This window comes from Heteronotia binoei, chromosome 11 (genome assembly GCF_032191835.1).
Source record: "Heteronotia binoei isolate CCM8104 ecotype False Entrance Well chromosome 11, APGP_CSIRO_Hbin_v1, whole genome shotgun sequence".
NCBI lineage: Eukaryota > Metazoa > Chordata > Lepidosauria > Squamata > Gekkonidae > Heteronotia > Heteronotia binoei.
Genome location: NC_083233.1, coordinates 63,954,849 through 63,977,388, shown reverse-complemented (window position 1 = coordinate 63,977,388; position 22,540 = coordinate 63,954,849).

The window sequence follows — 22,540 nt, the reverse complement described above, 5'->3', positions numbered from 1 at the left end:
AATGGCTCCATTTAGACATAACTCAGATCCTGGGTGTCTTTTAACGCTAGGTCATTTGTGAAACCAGGAGTTATTTGTTCCACTTATACAGCAGGGACCCCAAACAACTTCTGTTGTTTTCCTCTCCATTTTATTCTTGCAATAACGCTGAACAGTAGGTTAGGCTGAAAGAAGGTGTGACTGGCCCAGGGTCACCCAGCAAGCTCCTATGGCAAAGTTGGGATTCGAACCTGAATCTCCCGGATCCTAATCTGACACTCTAACCACTACACCACACACAACCAATTACAAGCCCTTGACTCCTGGGTGGCCTCAACAACTGTTGCTATCCTTTCCACTCCTTGCCTCTCCTCCCCTGCAGAGACCCACCCACCTGGTATCCTTGCAGCAAAGACCGTGCTGGGAAGAAACCAAGATGTCTGTGATGGTACATTCTGTGGAACCCTCATTTGATTGACTGCCATCAGGGGTGGAATTCTAGCAGGAGCTCCTTTGCATATTAAGCCACACACCCCTGATGTAGCCAATCCTCCAAGAGCTTACAAAAAAGAGCCTTGTAAGCTCTTGGAGGACTGGCTACATCAGGGGTGTGTGGCCTAATATGCAAAGGAGCTCCTGCTAGGATTCTGCCCATGACTGCCGTGAATCGACATCTTCCAACCGTGGTTTTCAGAGCCTGGTTCTTCAGATCCTAGTTAGCCCATGTTTTGACAAACACTCTCATTACTGCTTAATTAAAACCACGGTTTGGCATTATGTCTGAGCTGAACTGTTCTGTTCAGTGTCTAAAGACACCCTACTGACCCTCAAGGCAGCAGCTCTGGGGTATGCCTCTTATTTTTATAATGGAAGGAAGCCAAGGGAGGCTGAGGAGTTGTTTCTTCGGGAGAGGTGTTCGAGATCTTGGCTTTTGTTACTGCTGTGCTGAAGCTTTGTTCCTTCCACTGGGCTCGCCGTTGCAAATCGCGTGCAGAAATTTAATAAAGACTATGCACAACAACGAAAGAGTTGGACCGGCCATTTCCCAGATCACACTCGAGGGGCAGAACGATATATTAATTTTTTGTTTGCTCCATCATTCTTTTTACCAATATTTCTCCGTTTTACACAGCACAGCTGCTGGGTGTGTGATTTAAAGGGGAGAGTGGAGCTATGTCACCTTTGCCCCTACATTTAGATTTCCCAGCAAAGATGGGGGAAGAAACCCCTAGGATTGCCAACTCTGGTTTGGAACATTCCTGGAGATGAGGGTGTGGAGCCTGGGGGGAGTGGGCTGTAGAGAGGACTTCATGGAAGTTCAGTGAAGAGCCAGTTTGGTGTAGTGGTTAAATGCACGGACTCTTATCCGGGAGAACCGGGTTTGATTCCCCACTCCTCCACTTGCACCTGTTGGAATGGCCTTGGGTCAGCAGGAACACAGTTCCAGCTGGCTTGGCATCATGAGGTGTGGCCTAATATGCAAATATGTTCCTGCTGGGCTTTTTCTACCAAAAAAAAAGCCTTGGGGTCAGCCATAGCTCTTGCAGAGTTGTCCTTGAAAGGGCAGCTCTCTCAGTCCCACCTATCTCACGTGTTTGTTGTGGGGGAGGAAGATAAAGGAGATTGTAAGCCACTCTGAGACTCTGATTCAGAGAGAAGGGTGGGGTTTAAATCTACTGTCTTCTTCTTCTCATAGAGTCCATCTTCCAAAGCAGCCAGAGGAACTGATCTCTGTTGTTTAGAAATCAGCAGTAATTCCAGATATCCAGGCTTCACCTGGAGATTGGCAGCCTAACTTCCAGATCCTAGTACATCACTCTAAGCACTACACCACACTGGCTCTCTTTACAAACTGGTTACCTGGAGTGGGGGAACGCACAGGCTAGGGTTCTGCCTTTGTGATTAAATGTGAAACAATTAACTTTCCTTTGCTCCAAATAAGCTGCAACGGCACATGTGGCTCCTTTTTTCTCTCTCTATTTTCACAGCAACCCTGTGAGACAGGCTAGGTTCCTGCCTTAGAGCTGTCAGGTTCCCGTGGCCAGTGGGACATCTCCCACCCCCTGCAAGTCCTTCCCACTGCTACTCAGCTGGGTGGCAGAAGCATAACTGAGTGGGAATCCTGACATGAAGACATCGCTCACTTCCAACAAAACCAGAAGTGAAGTCGTTGCCACAGCAGCACTACTGTGATGTCACTAATGGTCTTGCTGGAAGTGACATCATTGCATCACTGCTGCCTCTCAAGTGAGTCTCTCATTGGTTGATGGCCTTATGTTGGCAACTCTGCTATGGTTAAAGGCCATCCAGTAAGTTTCATGGCAGAGTGAGGATTTGAACCCAGGTCCTCTCCCTTTCTAGCCTGACATTCTAAATGCTACACCGTACTGGCATTCTTTAAATGTGTTTGAGGGCTCTACATAGGGTTGCCGAGTCCAATTCAAGAAACATCTGGGGACTTTGGGGGTGGATCCAGAGGACTTTGGGGGTAGAGCCAGGGGACTTTGGGGGTGGAGCCAGGAGACATTGGAGTGGAGCCAGGAGCAAGGGTGGGACAAGCATAATTGAACTCCAAAGGGAGTTTTGGCCGTCACATTAAACGGGACCACACACCTTTTAAATGCCTCCCCCCCACACACTGGAAATAGTGGATAGGGGCACCTTCTTTGGGGGCTCATAGAATTGGACCCCCTGTTCCAATCTTTTTGAAACTTGGGGGTATTTTGGGGAGAGGCACTGGATGCTATACTGAAAAGTTGGTGCCTCTGCCTAAAAAAAAATAGGCCCCCAGAGCTCCAGATACCCATGGATCAATTCTCCGTTATTTTCTATGGGAATAAGTCTCCATAGGGAATAATAGAGTTCCCAGCAAACATTTCCCTCCCCCCTCCCCCACCCCCCGCTTTCTGATGACCCTGAAGCGGGGGGAGGGCTTCCAAACTGAGGGATCCCCTGCCCCCACCCGGGGATTGACCACCCTAGCTCTACCTGAGCGGCCATTCTCTTGTTCACTGGATGTGGTGGAAAAGAGAGTTAAACCCTGAGGATGTAAGACTGGCTGCCTTGGTGGAGTTTTGCTCTTTGACCATCGGCCTTTTTTTGCAAAAAAAACAACAACGATGCTCAGTGTAGCAAGATATTTTTAGCTCCAGTGTGGAGCTCGTGCTCTGGGGACCCCCAGAGATTCAGCAGTCCTCAGATGTCAGCGTTTGGGTCTCTCCTCTTTTACACATCGATAGCGGTTGGTTTTTAAAAGTCTATGCTTAATGGAAATAAATGGGAGTGATTTATAGTCATTATTTTAATATAGGCTGTTCTTGATATTTTTCTTTTCTCAAAAATCTGGAAACACATTTAATTTCCCATATGAAAGGGGGGGGGAGGAAACATTCACATTTATCTTAATTTTCTTGCAGATGGAGTCAGATGAATCTGTTGCCCATATATGCAAAACATATGCGACATATACAAACTGTTTGGATGTCATAGGCTATGAAAGGGAATATAATAGGTATATTACGCATGTGTGTCTGATTTGCAAATGTAATAAGCGGAATTCTAGCTCTGCCAAGGCAAAGCATCTGTTAACAGAGCTGAAATAGACAGGCAGCCCCGGCTGGCGCATAGCATTTCAGACTGCAGGCAAAAGGCACCATTTAAAGAAAACATACTCCCTGAACATAGAAGGCTAGCAGATCAGGAAGAAGGTGAGAAGAAGGACTTCCAGGGTTAGAAAATGCCGAGCTGAACTGCTTCTCAGAAGGGGAGCAGGATGGAACTTCTGATTGGGGTAGTGGAAGGCAATCTAATGCCTACTGCCTACTTTTCTCAGTCAGAGATCAGTCCAAGATATGCACAGGAAACTTTGAGGAGATTTACCTTGGCTAAAAGGGAGTCCCGGGGGGGGGGGCTCCTTTGAGGGATCTCCGGAGATGAGTTGCATTTTCATCATCTGCAGAAGTTTCCAGAGTCATTTATTTGACATAAGCTCGACAGGATCCTAATCTTCTTTGATACTGCTAAACTTCTAAAGCTATACAAGACCGGTGTTGATCTGGATAACTACAGAAAAGGTACAGATTGCTATCTTTAATTCCGGGACTAATTAAAGTTAAACAAAATAAAATCAGAAGGTGGGAAAATGAAATCTAGAAAGCTTGGAAGAAGAAGGGGAGAAGGGGCGAAATTTGGACTTTGTAAATTTAAAGGACAGTGTTAAAAAGTGGAAAGGAATTTATTGTTTTGTCTACTTGCAGTTTTGGAGAAAAAGCCCCATTGTCATAGACTTGCAGCTCCCACAGCCAACACAGGAAATACGTCAAGCATCGTGAGATCTCTCTACCAGCGAAAACGGGATTTGGTGGCAAGCAAAGCAGGAAGTATTGGATGGAAAAGGGAAATCATTGAAGCAGCCAGCCTACTCTAGGACTATAATATCATAGAAAAACATTGGAGGCTAAAAATTAAATAAAAATGTTAAAGTGTTCGGGACATTAAAAATTGGTGGAGCCAACAGAGGTGACGATTATAAGGTAAATACTATTGGACATTACTGTTAATAACTATTTTAGAAGCCTCTAGAGAAAAAAGGAAAACATTTTTAAAGTGAGGCAGAAAGTCGCGACCGCCATTTTGGAAAAAAAACTTTTAAACATTAATATCTGAGCCCAGGAGGCTCCAAGGACAGCGAAATTAGGCTTATTGAAAATAGCAAGTCTCACTCTTTTAAATCTGATAGTTGAAATTTAATTTGGTGAGGTTAAAATTTTCGGTGTTTTTACATGTCAGACCATAAGCAAACCCGTGCAAGGACTGCTTCACTGGAGAAAATGCAGGACCAATTAGATGCAATGGAGCCAGGATAATGAAAGGGATGAAGGAGATGATAACTGCTTCCAAAAAAGAAATTAGAAAAGATATTGAAGAGCTAAAAAAAGATATAGAAGATCTTAGAAATGAGGCTGGTGACATCAAAAAAATTGTAAGAGGTGGAAGGGAGAGTGAAAGTACATGATTCCACCTTATTAAAAATATAAGAAAAAGTGGCAATTCATGACTGCAAATTGATGGAGACCTAAATACGTCTGAGAGGAGTACCTGAGGATGAAGAAACTGATTTGAAAGAATATATAATAAAAATAATTGCAGAATTTTTGGAGGAAGATCCTGAAGGGACTAGAAACATGTATGACTATATAGAGTGAACTCACTATATGCCAAAAAAAATAATCTACTAAGAGATGTGGTTATAAGATATATGACAAAAGAAATGGTGGGGAAAATCATGAATAAAAACATTGCAAAGACATTGATAGTGGAAGGCAGCAGAGTAAGAATTATGAAGGAGTTGCCAAGACAAGTGATAAATGACAGAAGAGCATATAAGAAATTGACAGAAAAATTACAGGACAATGAAATGAGGTATAGATGGATAATACCTGAAGGTTTGAGATTTGAGCTACAAGGAAAAAGGATTACAATTACAAGCACACAGAAACTGCGTGGATTTTATGAAGAACATAAAGAATTTGCACCATGATGGATTACAAATTATTATCTTGGAATGTAAATGGACTAAATTCACCACAAAAAAGAAAGGCAACGTTTCATTGGATTAAAAAGCAAAATTGTAATATAGTTTGTTTACAAGAAGTACATATCAAACAAAAGGATTACAAATTTTTATGGAATAAACAATTGGGACTAGAATTTCATTCATTGGCTGAACAGAAGAAAAGGGGAGTGATTTTTTATATTAAACAAGAATTGGACCTGAAACTAGTGTTTAAAGATAAAGATGGAAGATTTGTAGCGGTAGAAATAAATATTAAATGTAAAAAAAATGTTATTGGGACTGTATGCACCAAATGGAGTAAAGAATGCTTTTTAAAAAGACATTATACAGCAATTTGAAGAAGTGACATATGATCAAGTTTTGATAATGGGAGACTTTAATGGAACAATTAAGAACACATTGGATAGGTCTGGGGAAAAAATAATAAGGAAAGAAAATTGCCAAAGTCTTTTTTTGAATTGGTCAAACAAGAAAATTTGGAGGATATATGGAGGAAATTTAATCCTGAAGTGTGGGACTATACCTTTTTTTCAGCAAGACATAAAACTTTTTCCAGAATTCACATGCTGTGGGGTTCTAAAGATTTAGGCCTTATAACAAAGAAAATAGAGATTTTACCTAAAATAGGGGCTGATCATAACCCAATAATGTGGATTACAAAATTGTCTAAAAAGTCGAGAAGATGGAGATTGAATGAAGATTTACTACAGAATAAAGAAATAGTGACATCTCTAGAAAATGATACTTAAGCTTTCTTCCAAATAAACGATAAAGAAGATATAGAATTTCAGACTGTGTGGAATGCTTACAAAGCAGTGATGAGAGGAATATTGATTACATTGAATAATGGAGACAAGAGGGCAAAAGAAAAACAGATGCTGGACATTCAAAATGAAATAAAGAAAAAGAAGGAGAACTGAGAAAAAGACCAGGGAAAAAGAAAATTATGAGGGAGATTACAATATTACAAACACAAATGAGACATTTGTTAAATAAAGAACTGGAATGGAATCTGAAAAGGTTGCAGCAGAAATCTTTCGAGGGAGCAAATAAACCTGGAAAATATTTGGCCTGGCAATTGAAAAAGAGGGAAAGTAAAATTATTAATAAAATTGTGGTGGAGGGAGGAGAGGTGGTAGATCAAGAAGGAATAAAAAGAGAATTTTTAAGTATTATGCCAAATTATTTAAGGGTATTAAAATAAAGAAAGAAAAGATGGAAGAGTATTTACAAAAGATTAAAATAGCACCCTTAATAGAAAATATGGGGAAAGTCTTGAATGATCCAGTTGAAAAAATAGAAATTGAAGCAGCAATTAATGCAATGGAAAATGGAAAAGCACCTGGGCCAGATGGATATACAGTTAAATTTTTTAAAACCTTCAAAGAGGAGTTAATTCCGAAACTTCAGAAATTGATGAACATGATAAGAATAAAAGGGAAAATACCAAATACATTGAAGGAAGCAGTTATTTCGTTGATTCCAAAGGAAGATAGAGATGTCACGAATGTAAAAAAATAATGAACCACTCTCACTATTAAATAATGACTATAAAATATATACAAGAATCTTGGCAGAACGGCTTAAACAATATTTGATAAATTTTATAAAGGAAGATCAAGTGGGGTTTCTCCCCAAAAGGCAAGTAAGAGAGAATATTAGAACTGTTGTAAATATTGTAGAATATTATGAAAGACATCCAGAAAAGAAAGTAGCATTATTCTTTGCGGATGCAGAGAAAGCATTTGATAATTTAAATTGGGACTTTATGTTTGTAGTAATGGAGAAAATGGAGTTGGAGGAAAACTTTCTAAGGATGATAAAAGCAATATATACTGAACAACGTGCAAGGTTATGTATAAATGCAGATCTTACAGAAGACGTGATAATTAGCAAAGGTACAAGACAAGGCTGTCCGCTTTCCCCACTGTTGTTTATAATGACTCTTGAAATCTTACTGATGCAAATCCAAGAAGATAAAGAAATAGAAGGATTAAAAGTAAAAGGATTTACTTACAAATATAGAGCATTTGCAGATGATATGTTTATAAATGAAAATCCCATACAAGTCACACCTTTGTTGTTAGCTAAAATACAAGAATATGGGGAATTGGTGGGACTGTGTATTAATAAAGAAAAATCAAAACTTCTATGTAAAAATATGCAAGTAAGCAAACAAAAGGAACTGCAGAAGATAACGGGATATGAAGTTACCTCTAAGGTAAAATATTTGGGTGTGGAGATAACAATGAAGAATATTGACGTTTAAAAACAATTATGAGAATCTATGGCATAAAATGGATGAAGATATGATAAAATGGAATAAATCTAATTTGTCATTGCTTGGCAGAATAGCTGCAATTAAGATTAATATTTTGCCAAGAATAATGTATTTGTTTCAAACTATTCCGATTGTGAAAGACAGTAAACAATTTAATAAATGGCAAAGGAAAACTTCAGAGTTTGTGTGGGCTGGGAAGAAACCAAGGATCAAAATGAAAATCTTAATAGATGCAAAAGAGAGAGGAGGATTCCAATTACCCGATTTAAAATTATATCATGAAGCAGTTTGTCTAGTGTGGATAAAAGAATGGGTGACGCTGTTAAACAAAAAACTTTTAGCGTGGAAGGTCATGGAAATAAATTTGGCTGGCACGCTTATATGTGCTATGGGGGAAAAAAGATGGATGGTTTTTTCTCACACCATTATATAAGAAATAATTTGCTAAACACTTGGATGAAATATAAGAAGTATGGGGATGAGAGAAAACCATTATGGATAGTGCCAGCAGAAGTAATAAAAATAACAGCTGAGACGGGTGAAGAAAAGTGGTTGTCATATAATCAACTATTAAAAATACAAAGTGGCAAAATAGAATTGAAAACTGCTGAAGAGTTGAATAATAAATATGATTGGTTCCAAATGCAACAAATAAAGAGCTTGGTGGAAAATGATATTAAAACTGAAGGAATAAGAAGAGAGCAAACAGAAATGGGAAAAGTTCTGCTTGGAGACAATGAAAAATTAATTTCAAAATTATATAAATTACTTTTAAAATGGTCTACAGAAGATGAAGTAGTGAAATCTCAAATGATTACGTGGGCAATTAATGTAAAAAAGAAATACAGATGGAAATGTGGGAATATTTGTGGAAGAATTCTATAAAGCTTTCGACGTGTCATAGTATTAAAGAGAACTGTTTTAAAATGACGTACAGATGGTATATGACTCCTAAAAAGTTGGCAAAGATGAACAATAAGATGCCAGTTAGATGTTGGAAATGTAAAAAACATGAAGGTTCTTTCTACCATATGTGGTGGACTTGTGAAAGAGCGAAAAAGTATTGGCAGATGATTCAACAAGAAATTTCTAGGATCTTGGGATACGAATTTAAGAAAGTTGCAGAGACTTTTCTGTTGGGATTACAAATAGAAAAAATTCCAAAAGAAGATAGAACTATAATCTGGTACTTGCTTTCAGCTGCTAGGACACTGTATGCGCAGTTGTGGAAGCAAAAAACCCCCCCAGAAAAATGGGATTGGATTGTAAAGTTATGACATGGAGTGAAATGGACAAATTAACAAGAATTTTAAGGGACTATGACTTAGAAGTTTTTAAGATGGAGTGGGAAAAGTTTCGAAGATATGTAGAAAAAGAGTGGAAAATAAAAGGACATTGGACAATTTTTGATAATGATTATGTCTTAGAAGGAAAAAGAATATTAATCTTTGTTTTTATTAGTTAAGGGTACCTTTAAATGTTAGTATTTTAAGTAAATAACACCGGTGGGGGTCAAGTAACGGGGGGAGGGGTGGTTAGAAAGTAATATATGGGATAGATAAAAAGAAATTATTAACGATGCAAGAAATATATATTGTTACCATATGTTACTAAATAAAATTGTTTTAAACAGGAAGAAGGTGAGAAGAAGAGAGGAAGTAAGCACGCAGTAAGCATACTTCTAACCTTCTTCCCCCGCGTGCTTTCTTTCTTTTACAGGCTTTATTTTATGCAGGATAAAGCATTCAAATATGTAATTTCTCCTCCTCATCACCACCGCCACCCCAGCTGCATCTTGAAATAGAAGCTACACCAATGGTTGGCTTGGGGCCTTCTAGTGAACTTCTCGTAAAGGCAGTCTGATTGTCTGAGTGTCAGACTGCAGTTGAGAAGCCAGGGTGCAAATCCTACCTATGATGCCCCCGTGGAGCCAGTCTCCATCTCTAGGGTTGCTGACCTCCAAACTGAGCCTGGAGATCTCCCAGAATTGCAGCAGACTAGGCAACAGATCAGTTCCCCTGGAGGAAACGGCTGCTCTGGAGGGCAGACTCTATGGCATTATACCCTGCTGAGGTCCCTTCCCTGCCCACGCCCTGGAATCCCCAGGCTCCACCCCCAAATTGCCAGCAATTACCCAACACAGAGCTGATAACTGTATCTGTTTTTCAGTCTAATCTAACTCACAAAAGGACAAAACTGAGCAGGAGAGACAATTTTCAGAGAAACGGTAAGATAAATATGTAATAAAGGCAGAAGTCAAACCAGGAATGTCCTGGTTTGTCACTCAGTCTAAATCGTACATTTGCAATACTGCATTCACTGCTATGCCATGAAATCTAGGATATGTTCTTTCTCTCTCTCTCTGTCTCTCTCCCCCCCACCCACTTCACAGATTTGTTATTTATCATGCATCAAATAATGTGTGTCCATGTCAAAATGTGCCTTTTCCATTTGATTACTCTGGTACAGGTCAGCAAAACCAAAAAGGAAATCAGTGTTCCTTCCTAAGTTCCTTCTTCTTCAAAAGAGCTTCTCTAATTTTTTTTTGTCTGTTCCTTTTTCAGGAGGGTGGGCGAATAGAGGCTTTATCCAAATGGGGGGGGGGGGGGGGCGGTGGCCTCCCACATCAGCGTTACTGATCAGTTATAACTTATGGTCAACATGGCTGTAGTCCTCATTATATAAAACAAGATCTATCGATGCTTTCAACCCTGCGTTGGCTCCTGGAGAACTGGGGAAATAACCTGAATGTAGGTTGGTTAGATTCAAGTTCAGTAGCACCTTGGAGACTAGGAAGAGTTTCAGCAAATAAAGCTTTCAAGAGTCAAAAATCCCTTTTTCAGACACAAGTAGGAATGGTTGTCATTCTAAGAGTACCTTTGACATTTGATGTCTATATTTATGAATGATGAGTGAAGAAGGAATATTGTACCTTATAAATCATAGATTTTTTCAAGGCTTTTTTTGTAGCAGGAGCTCCTTTGCGTATTAGGCCACATACCCCTGATGTAGCCAATCCTCCTGGAGCTTACAATAGGCCCTGTAAGAAGAGTCCTTTAAGCTCTTGGAGGATTGGCTACATCAGGGGTGTGTGGCCTAATATGCAAAGGAGTTCCTGCTACAAAAAAGCCCTGGGATTTTTTTTTAAAGACCTTTGTTTTCAGTTAGGGTTCCCAGGTCTGTATTGGAAAATACCTGGAGATGTTGGGGGCGGAGCCAGGAGAAGTTGGGGTATGAGGAAGGAAGAGGCCTCAGCATGATACAATGCCATAGAGTCTGCCCTTCAAAGCAGCTGTTTTCTCCAGGGGTGCTGATCTCTGCCAGCTGGAGATCAGTTGTAAAAGCTGGAGATCTCCAGGCCCCACCTGGAGGCTGGCAACCCTATCCGGCACATACAGTATTACCCTACTGTTAAATTCTGAGGCCACAGATATAAGTGGCAAAGGACTATATACCTATCTAATTTGTTTCCCGACTGAAGATACTGTGAGAAGAGGAGGCTCAAATGAACAGTCACCCCCTCCCCAAGATCCCACCTCTCGCATTCTTGAAAAGGGCCTGCATTCTGCTCATTTCCCCATATCTGCAGAAGAAGCCTCCATCCACGTTTTCTCCTGCCCAGCGATTTTTCAGCGAGTTGACCTCAACTGGACCGCCTCCGTCGTGCAAGGCACCCATCACTCTCTAGAGGGCGCTTGCTCTTCAATCGTACATGCCAATTTTTGGAAGGGCTGCTTGTCGCCTTGCCGGGATTGAAGACTGTGCCACATTAAAGCCAGAAAAATAAAATAGTGCTACTCTCCCAGCTGCGTTCGCGTCTGGTATCAGAAAATCAACATCAGGAAAGAGGCCGGGGGAGGCATTTCATGGGCAAGGGAGCCTCCCCCCTTCTCTAAAATCCAGGCTTCTAATTTCTGCTTTTATACCTCTTTGGTGTAGTTGTCAACAAATGTAAAAGGCTTAGATCTTCAAATTCTTGCCTATGTGTATGGGTCTGGACTTGCAAGCCCCAGCTTCCCTCCAATGTACATTAGAATGCCAGCTTCCACGTGGGACCTTGGAATCCCCTGGAAGTACCGTGCATCTCCACACTACAGAGATCCATCTCCTTGGAGAAAATGGATGTCTTGGGGGGGAGATACCAAAGCATTATACCTCACTAAGGACTCCCCAGGCTCCATCCTCAAATTCCCAGGAGTTTCCTAATCTGGCAACCATCCCCCCCATCCCCCACTGGGGGCGGGGGGGGGGAAGCCTAGCAACCCTAAATGCATATTTAACTTCTCCTAAGCCACTTTTGGAATTAATGCAATCTTATCCAGGGCTTTTTTTTTTTTTTTTTAGTTCTGGCAGGCTTTGCATTAGGGGGTGTGGCCTGATATGCAAATGAGTTCCTGCTGGGCTTTTTCATAATAATACCCTATCTTATCCATGCCTCTTTTCTCAGCTGTGCAACTTCTAATCCCACCATTATTGTGCAGCAAGATGTGTGAATGTTTTCTGGGGAAATGCTCGCTACTTGAGGACATATGGAAGCAGGGTTCAATATTCCTACCCTGCACACAGCATCATTTGACAATGCAGCTCACCAGTGATGGCCCTCAACTTGCTTACTTCACTTATATCCCACTTTTCTTCCCAATGGGGACTGGAAGTGGCTTATACTATTCTCCTCTCCTGCATTTTATTCTGACAACAACCTTGAAGAGTATGTGACCGGCCCAAGGTCACCTCAGCAAGATTCCATGACAGAGTGGGGATCTGCACGTGGGTCTTCTAGATCCCTGTCTGACACTCTACACCAGGGCTTGGTGTAGTGGTTAAGTGCGTGGACTCTTCTCTGGGAGAACCGGGTTTGATTCCCCACTCCTCCACTTGCACCTGCTGGAATGGCCTTGGGTTAGCCATAGCTCTGGCAGAAGTTGTCCTTGCAAGGGCAGCTGCTGTGAGAGCCCTCTCAGCCCCACCCACCTCACAGGGTGTCTGTCGTGGGGGGAGAAGTTATAGGAGATTGTAAGCCGTTCTGAGTCTCTGATTCAGGGAGAAGGGCGGGGTATAAATCTGCAATTCTTCTTCAATTCGACTTCTTTATTTGTAGAAAAAGCCCAGCAGGAACTCATTTGCATAGAAGGCCATGCCCCAATGCCAAGCTAGCCGGAACTGCATTCCTGTGTGTTCCTCCTAAAAAAAAAAACACCCTGCTCTACACCATGAAGGCTCTATAGCCACTCCTGTCTTGTTGGTCTAGTTTTATACTTGTAAGGACAGTGTTTTTACACAGGCATGCATTTGAAATTGTGGCCCACACCTCCAGTCGAAAATGCAGCAGTCCATTCTACCATCTTATCCTGCTGCATGAGTAGACCAAGCCTCAAGGGCTGATTCAGACCCAGCTGTTGATGCATAGGAATTGCTCTTGTATGGTTTTCTAGACCAGTAATTCCCAACGTGGGGCTCATGGGAGCCATGGCAACAGTGGCTGCGCTAGGACGCTGGCCTGAGGCCTGTGCCCTGGAAAGGGCACCAGTGCCGCCTCAACACTGGTGACGGCAAGCACAGCTGCAGTGAGGCTCCTGGTGGCAGCATGCGCGCCACTGCAGCCCCCCCCCCCCCCCGTTGCTCTGCCTCTTGCATTTGTGACATGAGAGACAGAGCAACAGCAGGCAGCAGCAGCAGCATGCACGCTGACACCGAGACCCTCGCTGTTGCTTCTAAGTGGACAATTTCAGTCCGCTTAGAAGCATGGGTGGGAAGGAGGGCCCAAATGGGTGCCCTCTCCCCAGCTCAGCACTCCAGGCAGCCGCTTACTACAGCTCAATGGGCATACTGCATGGCAACTGCATGGCAACTGCATGGCAACTGCATGGCAACTGCCGATGTGTTTCTTGGGGCCTACTTGCTTCTTCTCCAAAGTAGCTCTTCCATAAAGCCAGAGGGCAGTCCTGGCTTTCTCCTTTGTGTCTGCAGGGAGCATCTATTTGGAAACAGCTGCCTCCGTCATAGAAGAGGGCTTGGCTTGGAACCTCCCGACATTTTATGATTCGACCCAACCTCGATGGCAACCATTTTGTGGCTGGCTGTGCTCCCCTTCCATGGCAGCCATTTCATAAAGGGGCCCTCTGCTTGTTTTCAAAGTTCCCAAAGCATCCACAAACTCAACCATATTGGCGACCCCTGAACTAGACCTTTGCTAATCAGGTGAGCTAGACCTATGCCACTCAGGTATAAACACAATCTGCATGAATGACCATAATATGGTTACATCCAGGGCCAGCCCCCAACCCCACCCCCGCTCCCAAAGAAAGAGCTATCTAGTCCTGTTTGCCCATGTTATTTCTGCCCACATACATTGCCAGAATGACATGGGATTGGACAAGAAAGGGATAACTGTCATTCCACAATTTAAACAGTTGAACTGAGCTTTCTCAGTGACAGATCCAGGGCTCTTTTTTGAGAAGGAACACACAGGAATGCAGTTCCGGCTGGCTGGGCATTGGGGGTGTGGCCTAATATGTAAATGAGTTCCTGCCAGACCTTTTTCTACAAAAAAAGCCCTGGACAGATCCTTAGGGAATTTTCAAGGATGTTACCTGACCTAGATGACTCAAGTTAGCTTGATCTCATCAGATCTCAGAAGCTAAGCAGGGTCAGCCCTGGTCAGATGGGAGGCTACCACAGAAGTCCAGGGATGCAACACAGAGTCAGACAATGACAAACCACCTCTGAATTCTCTTGTCTTGAAAAGACTACAGGGTTTCCACAAATGAGCTGCAACTTGATGGTCCTTTAAACCACCACCAAAGCCTACATTTTGGCCCATCACTAGGAGTGCATGCACTTCATATGTCCATGGGATGTGTTGTGGAAATATAGATGTCCTACACACCATCTGACCAAAGGCAGATCTGATTTCCATATCTTTGACCTTAACAACTCACTATGCTCATTTCTTCCTTTGTGAGGATGCATTTTAAAAAGTTACTGTGAATTGCAAGGACTGTCATTCTACAGTATTCAGCAGCTCCCTTCTCAAGGCCCTTGGGAGTTAAAGTTGAGTGGGTGGTAGTGGATGCATTTGATGCTCATGTAGATAAATGCTTGTGCACAGGCACCCCTGTGCCGTGCATTGCACAGCCTCCCACTGAAATGCACCTACAGCTGATGCATCTTGAACCGTTGGTGACATGTTGTAAGGCAGTTATGCATTTCTAGCATATTGGCAACCAAAAACAACCATCACCTTCTTGGCTTTTAAATCTGTAGAAGAGGGATTAAATTAAATACAGCATCCAGCAGGCTATGAAGATAGGGTTGCCGCTTATCCACTGGTAGTGGGCCATTGTCTTCTGCAGCAGCAATCTGTCCCCCACCTCCAGTAAATTTGGTAGTGAGAGGTAAGGGGGGAAGCCTGTGCCACAGTGTAATCTCCCCTTCTTTGGCTCTCCAGAGCCCCTCTGCACCCCCCCCCCCAGTAAATTTCCTGCTGGTTGCAGGCAACCCTAAAGCAAAGGGCCTTAAAAAAATGTGTATCAGTGGAAAAGGTGAAACTTCCATAATTATCCCAGACATGAGAAGTACTACACAGTAGGAGCATAAGGACCAATGGGGTCCACGCCCCCCCCCACACCCCTGGCTCTGTACTGTTTTCATCAGATATGGTCGGAGGATGTCAGTAAAGTCAGTCTCTGTCTTTGTTTAATTCAGCATTGCAGGCACAAGCACAAAATGGCTGCCACGAATAAGCAAGCCCCCTCTACAGAGGCAAAGGGGCCCATTGAAACCAGTTCATTAGATTGACAGTGGAGCCAGACTTGTCAATATTTCTTCTTTCCCAGGGACAAGGAGGGAAGGGAAGAAAAGACTGGCCAGTAAGGGACTCTTTCAGATAGATAAAAGCTGATAATTGCCCAAGCCTCAATACAGTGATGTACTGTCCCTTTAAAAAACCCATTTTCTCTCCTATTTAGAATCAGACCAAAACTCTAGAGTAAGAGTTCCCAATTTTTTTGAGCCTGTGGGCACCTTTGGAATTCTGACACAGTGTGATGGGTGCAGCCACAAAATTAAGGTTGCCAGTCCCCTGTTCAGAGTGGAGGTTACTCTGATTTTGGAGGCTCCAATCCACTGCCAGCCAGCTGGCCAGCAAGGGAAGTCCCACCCTGAACAGCCCCCTCCCAGGTCAATATCATCAGCATGATGACATCACAGGTGTGACATCATCATGCTGGACACATTGCACATTGACACTAGCAAAATCTCTATGGTTCCCATAGAGTTTTTGACCAAAACGCTAGAGCATTGACACATGGTATGCCCCTGATGTGATGATGTTACTTCCTGGTGATGTTGTAATCACATGAGAGAACATCCCAGAATGGACCTGGGGGGCCCCTGCTGGAAGCCAGGCAGGATCTGGCAACCGTACACAAGATGGCTGCTACAGGAATAACAATGAGCTACAAAATGGCTGCCACAGCTTACCTTCAGCCACACAACAAAGATTCTTCTGCTGTGGTGGCAGCTGCTGCCATAGCAATGTTTTAAAAAATTGTCACAGCCAATCAAATTTCCAGTGACCAATCAGAAACCTTGCTGGGCCAAAGGTCTAAATGGCACTGTCCACTTTCTAAAAATGGCATTTTTCATAGCCTGTAGCAACAACTTAACCCGTTACAGCACTAGGATTATCTTGCAATAAAAAAAGAGAGCAGGAGAACAAAAAGAAGAGGAAAACTTTTTATAAATGTTACTGACCACCTTTCTTTCAATGTAATTATGGTACTTTTTTATCTACACGTATCTACAAATATCTACAAATTATCTACATTATTTGCAGATATGACTCTTTGGTTGAATTGAATGCCTTTTTTGTTACACTGCAACAATCAAAAAGAAGAAAAACACAAATTGCATAATTGTGGGGGGAAGGGAAGAAAGAAAAATAAATATACCAACATTTTTAAAGGCTTGACCAAAAGCTTTGGCACTGATCCATGTACAGGAAGAAACCCCTTCAGAAATAACAGTGGCCAAGAAAGGTCACATGGGTGAGCATCTTGGAACCGGCGAGCAAGACAATTTCACGCCAAGTCTTAAGAACAGTATTCGACAGCATGGTTTAATCAGGTACTTTAAAGAACTCACAATTCACTGCAAATATTACTTTTCCTTTTTTAAAAAATTGCATATGTCTTGGAAACCATTTTATAATGGATTCAGATGTTTGCAACAGAAAAGAAAAGTTAAGGAACTCATTTGCTTCTGCCTGCACTCCTGAATGTTGCCAGACCCTTCAGGAAACAGAGAGCTCAGTGCTGAACACGGGGCTGAAGTTACCCTGCGGTAGCAACACTGCATGGGGGGGGGGGTGAGAGCGAGGAGATGTGCTTGGGAGCAAGAAGAAGCCTGTGGAATTTGGAGTGAAGAGGCATGAAGGAGGAAGTCACACCCAAAAGCCTGGGTATGTTTAGGCTAGATGCGGGTCAAGATAGCAAGCATATTTTTAAAGGCTGCCATTAAGAAAAATGAGCTCATAGCTTTTCAGAGCTGCAGATGGGTAGGCCTGCATCAGGAATGCCTTTGAGTACGGGGCTTTTCACTGGATACGGTTGAGCAGGATAAGTTGGGTTATAGCTGAAACACCAAATCATACTTAGCTTCCCCCTTGCTGTTGATTGCAGGCTCTGTGGCAACTCGGAGTTTGAACTGTTGTTTGTAGCGGGAGGGGGAGGCAGCAGGAAGGGGGGGCGGGCGGGAGGGCCACCTGCTTGGAGCTCCACAAAACCTTGGGCCGGTGCTGTCTAGACCCTCAGTATATATAATATGTGCCCAACTGAGCCGTCATTTTAACTTATTAAGATCTGCCAAATTGTGTTGTTCGTATTGATTTGGTTTTAACTGTTTTTTAGAATGTTGTTATCTGCCCTGGGCCTGTTTTTGGGAAAGGGTAGAATATAAATTGCCTAAATAATAATAAATAATAATAATGGGGGGGCACTCAATTCAGCACCCCCAGAAGGCCAGTGCTCTAGGCAATTGCCTAGTTTGCCTAGTTTATGGCCCTGACTGTAAATTCATGTCCAGTAGCACCAAGAGGATTTCCACAGTATAAGATTTCAAGAGTCAAAGCTCCCTTCACCAGATACAAGACTTTGACTCTGGAAAGTTCATACTCTGAAATGATCTCTACGGTGCCGCTGGACTCGAATCCAGCTCTTCTACTGCAGACCGACACGGCTACCATCTGAAACTCTACCCAGTAGGGCATGCTCCTAACGTGTGGAAGGTGAAGATGCAGCTCCATCCCATTCACATCAATCACACTGTGTTCAATAGAATTTTACCCCAAGCAACAGTGGGTTACTACATTTCTACACAGGATTTTAAGGCAATACATGGGGGAAATTGTTTGATTTCTTTATAATATAACAGGAACTTTCAAATCCCTGCTATGTATCTTCTGAGTATTTTAGTGTCCAGATGTTGTTAAATCAAATAGGAACCAGGTATTTTTATATCCAGAAGTTCTTAAAATCTACTAACAAAGACTGTCTTCCTTAACAGAGAAGGCCCTAATGAGTCTCTGGTGTCTTTCCAGTTCACAGTCACGATGGCTAACAGGAGGCTGATTGTTCAGGGTCGCTGAAGGAACATTCTGAGCGGGAGTGGGGGAGGGGGGATGAGAACAGGGTGGGTTTGGAACACAGTTCCTTTGGGGCGACATCAGCCCAGAGATTTATTTAAACCAGAAACATCCCTGTTCTTAAAAACCAATACCCATTCTTTACATGGATGCTGCTGTGTCACAACTTTGAGAGCCTATTTTTGGGGGGGAAGCCTGAGGTGGGATAAGCCAGTGTTCTGGGTAGCATAGCATTGCCCACTCTGCTCTGCTGTAGTTGTGTAGCACACAACTGCCAAGCCCTTAACAAAATTAAAACTTGCAGGTGAGAACATTGGGGACTATAGTTTACTTCATACATGGATTGTTCGGTGAATTTGAAAGGCCAGCTAATAATCAGAGTTGCTACAAACAAACAGTGTACATCATCTCTCTGTTTTTAGCTGACTTTAAGATATTTTTACCCCACCATTTATCTCCACTGGGGGCACAAAACACCTAAGAAATTATCTACTGCTTTTTATCCTCTCAATGTTCCTGAGAGGCAGTGACTGTTGTCTGCGGTCTGATTATGTGGCCCAATAGGTGCACCGATGTTTGCTGGATTGATCAGGTAAAGAGTTTCGGGGTATCTCCAGCTGTGTAGTGAATGTGCACCCCATCCTTCACTCTCTGCATAGTCAAATACAAGAGGCCCCTGGGATTGCTGTGAAAAGCATGATTGAGCTGTGACTCATTCCACACACTTAGAAACAGCAGGTTCCCATCCCAGTACCTCCTAGTAGTGACTCAATGCCCATATGCACCAGGATGGCTTCTCCTTGGGGCAAAGCCATTGAATAACCAATATGCAATAACCAGGAAGCTGCCACAGACTGAGCAGAAAGACAGTGGCAGCTGACTGTGTTTATCAGTCCTTGGATAGGACCCCAAATGGTCCATTGGTATCTTAAGCGGTAGAGGGGAAGACCAACCAGTGATGCTAACCAATGTTGGAGCAATCTGATTCTTAGCATATACCGTACTCTTTCTTTGGACCAACACAAATTAAATTTGTACTATCTTCTCAGATGTGGACAAGGCCTCAGGGCTTTCCTCTAAGGCTCCTCCTTATGCAATTGCAGCCCTTTACCCATCATTCCATAGCAATGGATGGGTTCCCCCCCCCCCACTTTTTGCAATCAAGTCACGGATGGCTTGTGGTGACCCCATAGGGTTTTTAGGGCAAGAAATGTTCAGTGATGATTCGCCATTGCCTGCCTCAACATCATGACCCTCAGGGGTGGAGTTCTAGCAGGAGCTCTTTTGCATATTAGGCTACACACCCCTGATGTAGCCAATCCTCCAAGAGCTTATCAAAAAAGCTCTTGAAGGATTGGCTACATCAAGGGGGTGTGGCCTAATATGCAAATGAGCTCCTGCTAGAATTCCACCCCTGATGACTGTGATATTCTTTGGAGTTCTCCCATCCAAATACCAACTAAGACCAACCTGCTTAGCTTCCAAGGTCTAGCCTTGGTGAGGGACGGTGGCTCAGTGGTAGAGCATCTGCTTGGTAAGCAGAAGGTCCCAGGTTCAATCCCTGGCATCTCCAAAAAAAGGGTCCATGCAAATAGGTGTGAAAAACCTCAGCTTGAGACCCTGGAGAGCCGCCGCCAGTCTGAGAAGACAATACTGACTTTGATGGACCCAGGGGGGTCTGATTCAGTATAAGGCAGCTTCATATGTTCATATGTATCCAGGTCAGGCTGAATGGGGTCTACTGCCAACTCATATGTGAGAAATGAAGAAAGTGAGCTGGAATAACAACTTCACTCCATGACTAAAGGGAGGGGAAAGCAGCTGCCGCTGGGGAAAGGGCTGGAGGGACATAGTGGCCTGCACATTTCAGATCTTGTTGCCCCAAGAATTTCTTTTTTTTTTTTGGGGGGGGGGGATCCCTGCTGGAGAAACTTGCTGATTAGCTTGAGCTCTAGGAATACCACCAAAGGCAGCTATTAGTATCTTCTAATAGGGAGGTTCAGTGGTAGAGTATCTGCTTACTAAGCAGAAGGTCCCAAATTCAATCCCCAGCATCTCCAACTAAAAAGGGTCCAGGCATGAAAAACCCTCAGCTTGAGATCCTGGAGAGCCACTGCCAGTCTTAGAAGACAATACTGACTTTGATGGACCAAGGGTCTGATTCAGTATAAGGCAGCTTCATATGTTCATATGTTCTAATGGACTGGGCTGACCCTCAGCATGCATGGACCAGGTATTGGGAACAGACAAGATTAAAAAAAAGGCCAAAGTCAGAAACAAACAAGCGAAACAGTCAGTTGAGAGAGCTTTTGCTGAACTGTATCCTTTCAGACAGCAAAGGACATTGTTTTCAGTATTCTTAGGCACATATATGTCATGTCCTGAGCATCTACAGCTTGCACCTCAAAGAGAAGGTGAAAGTAGAACTCTTTTCCTGGATGTACTAGTTCTGCTCGCACAGGGAGACAGATAGATGTGTATTGCACACGTATTCAGACATCAGCTCCCCCGCCGACACTGTGTTAAAACCCAACAGAATGTGTGTGTTTTGCCCATTTGTTTCTGCTCAAAGGATTCGTTACACCTTCCTTGCAGAAAATTGGAACAACAGGGAGGAAACACGTCTCTGGATTGTTCAATTGCAAAGCCTTTTGCAAGACGTTATGATCGAATGCACACTGCTGTGGCATTATAACTGCTAGAATTATTATCAGAACGTTCATTCTGTCACAAGGCAATTGACTTCTACAAATTTAATGCCATAATAGGGCTCTTTCAGACAGACAGCTAGGGTTGTCAATCCCCAGTGGGGAGCAGGAGATCCCCTGGTTTGGAGACCCTCCCCTCGCTTCAGAGTTATCAGAAAGCAAGAGCAGGTTGACTGTCTGCTGGGCACTCCATTATACCTTATGGAGACTGGTCCTCTTAGAGTATAATGGAGAATAAATCCATGAGTATTTGGGACTATGGGGGGCTGTTTTTTTAGGTAGAACCACCAACTTTTCTGCATAGCATCATGTGCCTCTTCTCAAAAAAGCTCCCCAAATTTCAAAATGATTGGACTAGGGGGTCCAGTTCTATGAGCCCCAAAAGAAAGTGCCCCATCCTCCATTATTTCCATTTAAAAGGAATGAGGTCCCTGTAAATGTGATGGCAGAACTCCCTTTGGAGTTCAATTGTGCTTGTCACACACTTGCTCCTAGCTCCACCCTTAAAGTCTCCTGGCTCCACCCCCGAAGACCCCAGATATTTCCTGAGTCAGACCTGACAACCCTACTATCAGCCTTGCAGGCACAACGTGCAGACTGGTCTGCATTCTGAGAACAAATATGGCTCCCTCTGTGCCAATAACGCTGCACATGAATTGGGTATTCATGTGATTGGTGTCACTCCACAGTGGTAGGAGGATCATGAGCCCTGTGCAAATCCCTTGTACATTTACACTGTTTTCATGCAACACCATTTGTGAAGGGTCAGGTGTGGGTGTTCCCAAAGGTTGGGCTTACTCTCTCGCCACGCTACGGATTGGATAGCTCTCCTGCAGGGCCAGCATCATGGGTTGGTAGCGGTGTACCCTCTAAGCTGAGTTAGCATGAGCTAGCTCACAGACTTTTAGCCTCCAACTCACACATTTTTGTCTTAACTCAGAAAGGATGACCCCAGAGCAAACTAATTCATGCAATTGCTCACAACTTTAATGCCAGTAGCTCACAAAGTAGAATTTTTGCTCACAAGACTCTGCAGCTTAGAGGGAACATTGGTTGGTAGGCTTACAGGGACACTCTCCAGCCAATGAAAGCTGCTGGGGGGAGCTCATCATTCATCTTTGATCTAGCCTCACTGCGTATTCTTGACCAAGTCGCTATAGCTTTTTCCAGCCTATCTCTCAGGGTTCTTTTGAGATGCTTATTTACTTCATTGGTACCCTGTATTTCTTCCGAACAGGGATGCAAAGTGGGAAGGGAGGTCATGCCCAGGGCCTATGAAAACCCTGCTCTTCTTCAACATTATTTGTTTGCATTCAATGGCGAGAATTACATGATTGGGACAGTCAGGGGTCATT